The 10,301-nt window shown below is 33.3% G+C and overlaps 1 pseudogene; it reads right to left on the bottom strand.

The window, feature by feature from the left end:
- Window positions 1-7,316: 7,316 nt before the first annotated feature.
- LOC148123994 (E3 SUMO-protein ligase KIAA1586 pseudogene) lies at window positions 7,317-8,310 on the bottom strand (annotated as a pseudogene).
- Window positions 8,311-10,301: the final 1,991 nt, after the last annotated feature.

Here is a 10,301-nt window from a genome sequence, read left to right as displayed (position 1 = left end):
CTGTTTCCTAAACTATATAAGAATGGTCCAATTATTATTTTTTGTCAAGTTTTTTATTTTATTTTACATATACACATCAATACATGAACAGTGTGGCACCTGGGTATCATATATTTTGATGCAATTAAGAATAATAACATTAATCATATTTGTTAAATTCATCAAATTTATGTAATTCTAATATTAACACTTATATTTGTATTAAGTTATAGTCTTTCATTATTTAATTATTCAATGTTTCAATATATATTATTCTAATGTCAATCACAATATTGTTTAAACATACATGATAATTCCATTATTCAATTTCTAATCTTCTCTCTAATTATTGCTTTTATCTCATTATACAAAAATGTGAATATTAATAATCTCCCCACTCTCTTATTTCTCCATTCTAATTTTTAATCATGCCACCATTATATTTAAAAAACATTTCCTTTTTACCTCATCTCTTATCCACATTAACATTTTAATTATTATTCACTTTCATTTTAATACAAAAACAATAGTAATATTAATCATATTCATTACATTCATCAAGCTAATATAGTTCTAATATTAATGTACATATTTATGTTAAATTATGCTATTCCATTATTTAATTATTTCAATGTTTCAATATATTCTTCCAATATTATTTAAACATACATAATAATAACACCATTCAATCTCTAATTTTCCCACCTTATTACTATTTTTATTTTATTATATAAAAGTGTATATACTAATATTTTCCCATTTTCTTATTTCTATCTCTATTCTAGCTTTTAATCATGCCTCCCTTAAAGGACAATTCCTTTCTAACCATCATCTCTTGTTTGCATTAGTAGTTTAATTCTTATTTGTTTTTTGACTTGGTGCCTATATTCCTCTCTTAGATCTTTGTTTCTGTCTGCATCCACATCCTGACTATTCAATCCAAATATTTTTCCCATCTCTACCTTCTTCCACTGTCTAGCTTTCAAAGTATCTACCCATTCCTGTGTTTCGCTTTCAAAAATATATTCCTGTGTCACCAGGTCTCTTTTTAAATTTCTTGAAGTATTTTCCCCTTGTTTTATTTTGTCAGTCATTATTATTTTTATTGTTGTCCCCTTCTTTTCTTCTTCTTTTGTTTGCTGATTCATCTGCTCTATTTTTCCTCCATTTTTTCTGTTGGCTCCTCCCTTTCCTGTGCATCTTGATCTTTACTCATTGTCCCTTGTATTATATTTTCCAGCTTTCCCTCTATGCCACGCATTATTTTCTTAATCTCCTTGTGGTTTCTTATTATAATGCCCTTTATACTTTGATACATGAATGCCACATCTTCCACTCATTTCCTTCTAATGGAGCATCTCCTCTTGTTTTAATAGGTCCTGCTCTTATCCAGTAGTCCAGGAACCATATATTCAAGCCTAAATTTGCTCTTCAAAAAATACATTGATCATAATTCCTTATGTCCCATAGTTAATCCTTTAGTTCCTTTTAAGTAGTACAGGAAGTTGTTCAAAATCTCTTTAAACCCCCTTTATAAATTCAATCATGTATCATGATATTCAGGGTCACTTTAATTCGACATCTTCCTTGTTCTCACATTTAAGTCTCCAGTAGACATAGGGTAGATGCGTATAACTCAGTAAATATCTTCAAGGTCCTCCAGATCGGTATTGTTTATTCCATATCAGAAATCTTACCAGCCTTGTAAATATATGTTGTATTTCCTTTCATCAGCAGGTGGCGCTCTCAGCTTAAATTTCAATGTTACAACTCAACCAACCAGTTTCAATCCAATTTGATTTTAATTAAATTTATAAAAGCAGGTTAACTTTTAAAAGTAAATAGTTCCAGCATTTTAAAATGCCTTCCCAAAACAATGCTTTCCCAATTTAAAAATCCATATTTTTTTTTCAAAGGTATCTTCCCTTGATCTTTTCATTCCAATCTAATATTTTTCTCAAACTGTTCACTCAGTGCTTTTACAAGTAGTTCTGAGCAAATAATTCTTCTGGATTTTTCCTTTTGGGGTTAGGTTTTAAGTAAAAAGAAATCCTCTCACCCTGTTCCAAACACTGTTCACTAACTCTGCTGTGGCACTCATCTTAGCTCTCCTTCAGCTGCCCCAGCTTCATGGCAGCCATCTTTAGGCTGCCTCTTCTCCTCGTTGTGGCTGAGAGGGAAAAGAAAGCCCTGGATCAGGCAAGAGAGATGCAGCTCTCTGCAACCTTACAGGGCTCCCCTCTTTGCTTCACTGGCCGTACAGGGTAGCTTTGGCTTCTTTCAGAGCCCACCAATGGGGAGAACTTGGCATGGGAGCATGGAGACCTGCTTTCCATGACCGATCCTGCCATGACATCAGCCGGAAGTCTTAGAATGGTCTGATTATTTATGATTTATCCCTCCACAACAAAAAGGTTCCTTCTCCATTCCATCCCAAGCTTTATCCCTAAATATCATCCAGTATTCTTAAGCTTTTTAAAAATAGGATATGGTCGATCTCAACAACTGCTGCCAGATACAGCAACTCTGTATAAATTAATAGCTTCCATTTCCTTTCTCAGGAAAACAGGGCCTCTCAGGTAAATTGCAATTCAATGCTTTTCAAGAAATAGCTCTACATATTAATGTACCTGCATCATATGAAAAGACAAACTGAATAGAGTATATGGACAAGCATGCATACTATACAAGGATGTTCATCTAGCAGAAGATTTTACAATATGGCATTGAAGGAATTCTGTTTTATTGGGGTTCCCACTTACAATGTACTATAAAAGATCAGAATTATGCAAGCCATTATATTCTCTGTAACACTCTATAGAAGTAAATGATAACTTCGAAGAAGCAAGTTAGGAGGAATATTGACACTTTTTAATGTTGATGTTAAGGTGGATTTCCGAGAATATCATGAATAACCCCCCAAAAACCCCACCCCACAAATAAATGGATCATAAAACAAAACATCCCAGAGTTCTTACTCAAGGCACAAATGACCAGCTCAATATATCTTACTTTGAACAGATTATGTGAAGACCTTGCTTTTTAGAGAAGGTCCTAATATTGTGAAAGATGAAAGGAAAGAGAAAAAAGAAGATAATCAAACCAAGTTTAATAAACTCAGTTTCAGTATTGATGGATACATACTTCCAATACATCATTGGAAGAATTGAAGATCAGATTAAGGACAGATTGTCTAGAAAATCTATTTGGTTGTGAAGAGTTAACAACAACTTAATGGCATATAATCTGTTATGGATCTTCAACATCTATTCACAAAGGTGTGGCAAGTATATGGATAATTATGTCCATAACTTTAATATATCTCATACAGGAGAAAGTAATCACAAGTGTACTGTATAACTGAATGCTAGATTTTGGAAACAAAAGCATGTATATGAAAATTCCAGAAGTCAATATTAAAATAAAGAGGCTAGGCCTGGAAATCAATAACTCAGTAAAAGCTACATTGAATGTTTTAGAAGAAAGTTGAAAATGTAAATGGTAAGCCATTATTGTTGAAGATTTACACAGCTTAAACCAGATATCTTTACCAGGAAAGACCATGGATGCTTGGAGTTTACATGAAGTTTTTAAATGAAAAAGTCCATTGGGAGGGAGCTCTGTCAGATATAATGCTTTTATCCAATAAATCTGATTAAATTTGGAAGTTTGTTAATTAAATGGTCCTTCACTTTGTTTTATTTTATTTTTGTAAAAGTGTGGTTCTAATAAAGAATAAAATAACTTATAACGAACCCTATATTCCAATAGAAATGGGGAAAGTTTAATGACATTGTTTAGGAATTAGTAGATAAAAGAAAGAGTTGTTTAGTGTAATGATAAGGGATTAGCCTAGAAACCAAAAGATGATGAATTCTTTTGCCTTAGATGTGAAGACAGCTAACTGGTCTTGGGTCAGTTACTCTCTCTCAGCTATAGCAAGGAGACAGTGGCTAACCAGTTCTTAAATCGTGCCAAGAAAATTGCAGGGAGTAGTCTAGGCAGTCATTTAGAATCAATTCTAATTCAAAGGCATACACAAAAAAGACAAATCAATCTGAGATTGGGTTATATCCTATTTAGGAAGCAATCAAAGATTGAATCGTCATCTTAGAAGTGATTCTAAACCTCAAATAGCTCCTTTAAGTTTAGACCAGGGGTTTAAAACTCTATTTCATTGAGGGGATGCATCAGGTTTGTGTTTGACTTTAGGGGGGAATGGACGTGGCCAGGGTGGGCATGGCCATCTCAATGTCACTCATGTTGGGGGCTCCTGTGGTGGCCTGAGCACTCTGCCAATGAAAACAAAGCTTGGGAGAACCACATGCGGCCTTCCTGAGCTCCATTTTCTCTGGAAGAGGCACCGCAGGCTGGTCCTTCACTGTTTTCAGGGTGGTCCCATGGGCCAAATCTAAGCATCCCCCAAGCTGGATATGAACCCTGGGCCTTTAATTTGATACCCCTGATTTAGACCATTGCTATGACAAAGGGCAGCTTTTGCTCTGCTTCAACTGAGAGTCTCCTGCACTCTTTCCAGAATAATTCATGCTTTAATCAATTTATGTTTAGATTTATCTAACACACACTAATAGACTGCTTACTATTGGGTGGTTTTTATCCTATTTATCTGTTGTCATATTAGTTGCACTAGTCTTTTGCCAACTATTTTGAATCATATCTTAATACTGGTATATCTTAATATACCTTCTTTGATTATCCTGATATTTTATATAGCATTTTACTGACTCTTCCATGCATTCATGCAATCAGCCAAACATAACAGTTGATATTTACTTGCTTTGATGATAAGAAGTTGAATGTAGAATTTAGTTTAGCTTGTCGAAGGAAAGTTATCATAAGGTAAGGAGCATCTGAAAGTAGGTATCAGCCACAGATCCTAGCTGGCATTAAAGGTAGTCTTGAATTCCAGTAAAGAGAATTCAGGAAAGAAGATGAAAGCCAGAAATGGAAATGATAGCTGGCAGCAAAAATGGCTGAAAGAACTTAGACACTACCAGTATATAGCAAACAAGTAGCAAAACCCAGTAGAGGCTAATAAAATCAAATAGAACTAGTGCATTACAAAATTTTTGGGAGACTGTAAAAATGGCACTTCATGAAGAATTATGTTGAGAAGGTGCAAGGAAACCTTTCCACTCACTTTAAAAAACTTTGTGATTCTGAAGATGACAAAAGATAAGAAAATCAGAAAAAGGAAAAAAAGTGGGGAGAGAGAGAGAATGTTAGATTTAGAAGAACACAACCTGAGGTTTGCATGGCATTTTTTTAGCATTGTGTGGGTGAAAATGCCTATATGGTATCCATTCCATTCTATATCATCCATATATTAGCATAGGCTTTCCCTGATCCACTAGTGAAACCACTAGTGATATTATAGAAGAACAACATTTCAAAAGACTGCCACATAAGCCTTTTAGCCTACAATGATATATAGGCTGAAGGATGAAACTGACAAAGCATTTTTTGCCTCAAAGAAATCAGTAAATATAATAACTTAATTATACTGATGCAAATCCCATCAAGATATGAAAATCTGATAGACATACAATACAGCTTCTCCCTTCACAGAACAATTAGACAATTATCACACCCAGAGGGGGAAAAAATCGTCCTAAAAGACTTCATGCATTCCCTCAAAACATTGTCAACATGTTTGCATACCTCATCTTCACACATCTGCGCATCTCAATTCACTATAAATATTACTGTCCCTAACCTTTTCACTCATGGCAACCTTCGAGAGCTATCTTGCATATTATGCTGTCAAATAAACCATATTCCTCTTCAAACAGTTATCCCATGTTTATTTATGATTTGGCTAGGATTCAAACTCATAACTTTCTTCTGACAGTATGTTAAAATTAATACAGATTTCAAAAATTAATGTTAGGTGTGCCATAATATGGAATAAATATAAACCCAATCTGTGTCCAAAAATATTCTTATCTGTTTCATCCCCTGTCAACAGATCCTCATATCTCTCCATGTACTTCATCACATGATATTCACAAAAACCAAGATTGCATTGGACCAGACCAGCGTGGGATTCAAATTTCTTAATAACCAGTTCTGTGGGCATGGCCTAATTTGTGGGTTGGCTTGGTGGTCACGTGACTGGGTGGGTGTGGCTTGGTGGTCACATGACCGGCCAGGGCATGGCTTGGTCACATGACCGGCCAGGTGTGATTTGGTGATCATATGACCAGCTGGGCATGGCCAACTCAACATCACTTCTTTGCCCTAATGACTTTAAGTATAAAAAAGATATATCAAAACAAAAGGTAGTTTATTATGTCATGTCTTTAATGCTTAAATAATAAAAAGGTACAAAAAACTATATTGTTACAACATTTTAAAATATTAATCAAAAACTATTACATAACAAAACTTTACAAAAAGCAATAAAACTTATTTAAAGTACTGCCAGATTGCTTTTTTATTAGTGTCCACAGTTAGTTTTCTTTTGTTTAACATGATCATCATCAGCTGTGTGATGTGCCTGTAACCATTTCTTTACTAAAGAAACAGTCCCATCTTTCAGAAGTAAGCCAATTAGATTGATTGTCAGGAGGTTTGTTATACTGGAAACCATTAGGTGACTTTTGCCCTCTGAACATATTATGTTCATCTGCAAGAAGCCCCTTTCTGCCTCTGCTGAACTGACTGCAATAGTTCTAATAATATCTCTAGCCTTTTTAATGCTGCAAGGAATTGTATATTTTTCTAATCTTTTAATACATTTTCTATGAAATCGTGATAATCATTGATTTCATGATTGAAAATTTCACCAAATGAAACCAATTGTTCTTCAGCTGCTCTCCATGGAACCACCACTTCTTCAATATTCTAATAATTTAGCTCCAAATAATTTAGAAATTTTAATTTATTAGTGTCTTTAAATTGGCAGCCTGTTTTTAAATGTTCGCAATCCATCAATCTTTTCTTCAAATTAGTTACAATGCTTTCTATAAGTTTTTCATGAGGAAGTCCCTCAAATCGATGATTTTGTATAAAATTTATATTTTTAAAGGTTTCTGAAGTAATTAATCCATCAATCTTTTTTTCATGTGCACCCTTTTCCTTTATAAGCATTTCAAATGATCTAATTGATCTTACTACAAGTTTTTCAGCCTTCATAATGTCTATGTTTCTCACTTGCAATGCATTAGAAAGGAGAGATATTTCAGTTAGGACATCAATCATCAAGGCCAAATCAATGAGAAAATATCGGAGTATTTTTTATTTGAAATGAAAAATTGATGTAGCATTGGATAAGCACGCCACACAGCTAGGATTGATCTTAAACTACAGGCAGCCTATCTTGATCCAAAAACTCTACCAATTTTTATAATTTCATTCTCAAGTTGTTTGGAAATTTTGTTAAGTTCAATTAGGTTCTTATTCGATTGATGGAAAATAGAATATATTTTATCAATACAAATCTGAAAATGATTTATTTGCTTTATTTCCCTAATAGAATCATCTAAAACAAGTTGCAGACAATGGTTTAAACAGTGCTATATTATAATATTTGGAAACTCTTTGGCTATCCTAGTGCTTACCCCAGATTTTCTCCCAAGCATAACACTGGCTCCATCAGAGCAAAATCCAATTCAAAGTTTCTCCAGATAGTTTCTATTAAACCCAACTTTATTCAAACTTTCTATAACTGAACAACATATCTCTGCATCTTGTTTATCTAATTCTACTAGTTCAAGGAAAATTGTTGGTGAGAAAGCCGGATCCTCAACTTTTACGTACAGTATAAGAACTGGTTTGGAAGATATTGTTGAGACTTCGTCAATTATCAAATAGATTTTGCAAGTTTTCTCAATAATTTTGCTACATAAATGTTTCCTGATGTCTTTTGCAATGAAATCTACTATTGCAACTGCAGTTTTACGTGAATTCAACCATTTCCAAATCTAAACCATTTTTTATTTTCAATTCAGTCAGATCTTCTATATATGAAAATGATCTGCACATTTGTGCCAGACTATACACTGTAGTAAACACTTTACATGTACTACCTAAATATTTCTCAGTCATCCTCTCCAATCCTTTGCTTATCACATCCTGCTCACATTGCTTCAACTTCTCTGTACAAATGTTATGAGCTTTAGATGGGAAATGTTCCTTCAGTTTCTTTCTGAGAGAAGCTTGCTGTATTTCTTTAATCTTTCCTGGTGGTTCAATTTGGAAATTCTTCCATTCCTTTGCTTCGTGGACACTTTTTTCTTTGGTCGAAATTTCAAATCTTTTGCAATGCTTGCAACCTATTTTTTTTCTGGGAAACTTCCAATCCATCATATTGTCCCCTAAAATTTTTGTACTGCTGCAATGTCCAGCACTTAGGAAGATTCCTTTCAATGTCCTACTCAGTTCTTCCAGTACTTGATGATGTGCTGATGCTGCTTTCCCCTGGTTGCGGTGTGCATGATGTGATGCTGGTGCTGTTTTCCCCTGGTTGCAATGTGGATGATGTGATGCTGGTGCTGCTTCCCCCAGACTCCAATGGTTGTGGTTGTGACTCTTTTGGATCTCCTTTTGTTTTCTTGCCAAAGAAAGCAGCCACACTCATTTGCCTTTTCATTTTGGTAATGTACTGCAAAATAAAATCAACAATGCAGTGGTTTGGACTTGACTGTTGTAGTAAGAGTTGAGTGGTGAAGGCAGTGGCAAGCAAAGAAAGAGGGCGAGGAACGGAGATCAGTAATATTCAGTAATATTCACTTTTAAGAGTCTCTGAAACTATAGCTAGTTAGTGTTTAGAAGATGTTATGGAAGAGAAGCAAGTTTCACCAGACAAGACTGAGACGAAACTGAACGTGGATTTGAAAATGAGTCTATAAAAAGATGTTGCACTGTGTATATAAAAGAATGGCTGATATTTTAATAATTACAATTCATTAATTGAAAAAGAAACAGTTAAAATGGAAATACTATTAACAAACCAAGGGAGTTTGTTATTTTGTGCCAGTAGTGGCATAAAAATCTTTCCTAGCAAAGACCTATAGTCCCTACTGGAATGCTCTCTCTATAGCAAAAAGAGAGAGAGAGAGAGAGAGAGAGACCAGGGGAAGCCATGTTTGGTCACCTAAGCTTTTTTAGAATGCAGCTTAAAAATGTACTGAAGCTTTTTACAGCCTTATGAGGACATATATATAGTCCAAAAAAAAAGAGATAATAGTACAAAATCATCGAAGAAGTTGGATTAAGAATGGAATTGATAGGCACATTCATCAAGCAATACTGAATTCTTTTTCTGAAATGTATTCCTCAGTTTAAAAAACTGGAATATATGAATTAGGTTCAGTAATGGGCTCTGCTAGTATTCAAACAGCTATTCAAGAGGATGTAGTGTCAAGGTTAGCAAAAATGGTAAAGCAACATATAGATTTAAATTTTAAAACCAGAAATATTTTTGTTGGTACCCACATAAATAAAGGGAATACAATACATATTTAATTTTACACATGTTAACCGCAGCTAGAATTATGTTTGCACAACAGTGGAAAAATGAAAAGATCCCTATAAATGAAAATGAAATTAAAAACTTACAATGTGCAGAAATGGATAGAGATAAGAAGTAGAAATTAGGTGGAGAATGATCATTGCTATGTATGAATTAAATACAGAGGGTTTTTAATTATAAACATGTTGATATAATTAACAGAGTCAGAAATAAGCCAATACAAAGAAATTTAGTTAAATTTTTTGTTACACTACTGTTGTTACATGCTGATACTTGTTTTTCCTTTGTTTTTTCCTAAATGATATATGACCTGCCTGACAATATTTATTCATAAAAAGAAAAGATACTAAAAAAAATAAATACATAAATAAAAATTATTTTACTATTACTGTTACATATTGATACTTTTGTTTGTCTCTCCTTTGCTTTTTGCTATTATATCAACATGTAACAATAACAGTAGTGTTACAAAAAAAATTTCATTTATGTATGTATTCATGTTTTCAGTATCTCTACTATTTGTATGATTAATAAAAACAAAACCTATATTGGAAACATATTAAATATATTAAAACTTATTTAAATAAAGTTTAATAATATTTTGGTTTAGGTTTTGTTTTTATTAATTATGCAAACAGTAGAGTTACTGAAAACATGAAAAACATAAATGATTTTTTTTGTTACACTACTGTTATTGTTACATATTGATACTTATGTTTCTCCTTTGCTTTTTCCTAATAGCAAAAAGCAAAGGAGAAACAAACAGAAATATAAACACCTAACAATAATAGTAAAATATTTTTTTTTATTTATGTATTTATTTATT

The sequence above is a fragment of the Pseudonaja textilis genome, chromosome Z, assembly GCF_049901715.1.
Source record: "Pseudonaja textilis isolate UNSWEBS1 chromosome Z, rPseTex1.2, whole genome shotgun sequence".
Classification (NCBI taxonomy): Eukaryota; Metazoa; Chordata; class Lepidosauria; order Squamata; family Elapidae; genus Pseudonaja; species Pseudonaja textilis.
The sequence above is the reverse complement of the archived record's forward strand: the minus strand, read 5'-3'. Positions and strand labels throughout refer to the sequence as shown.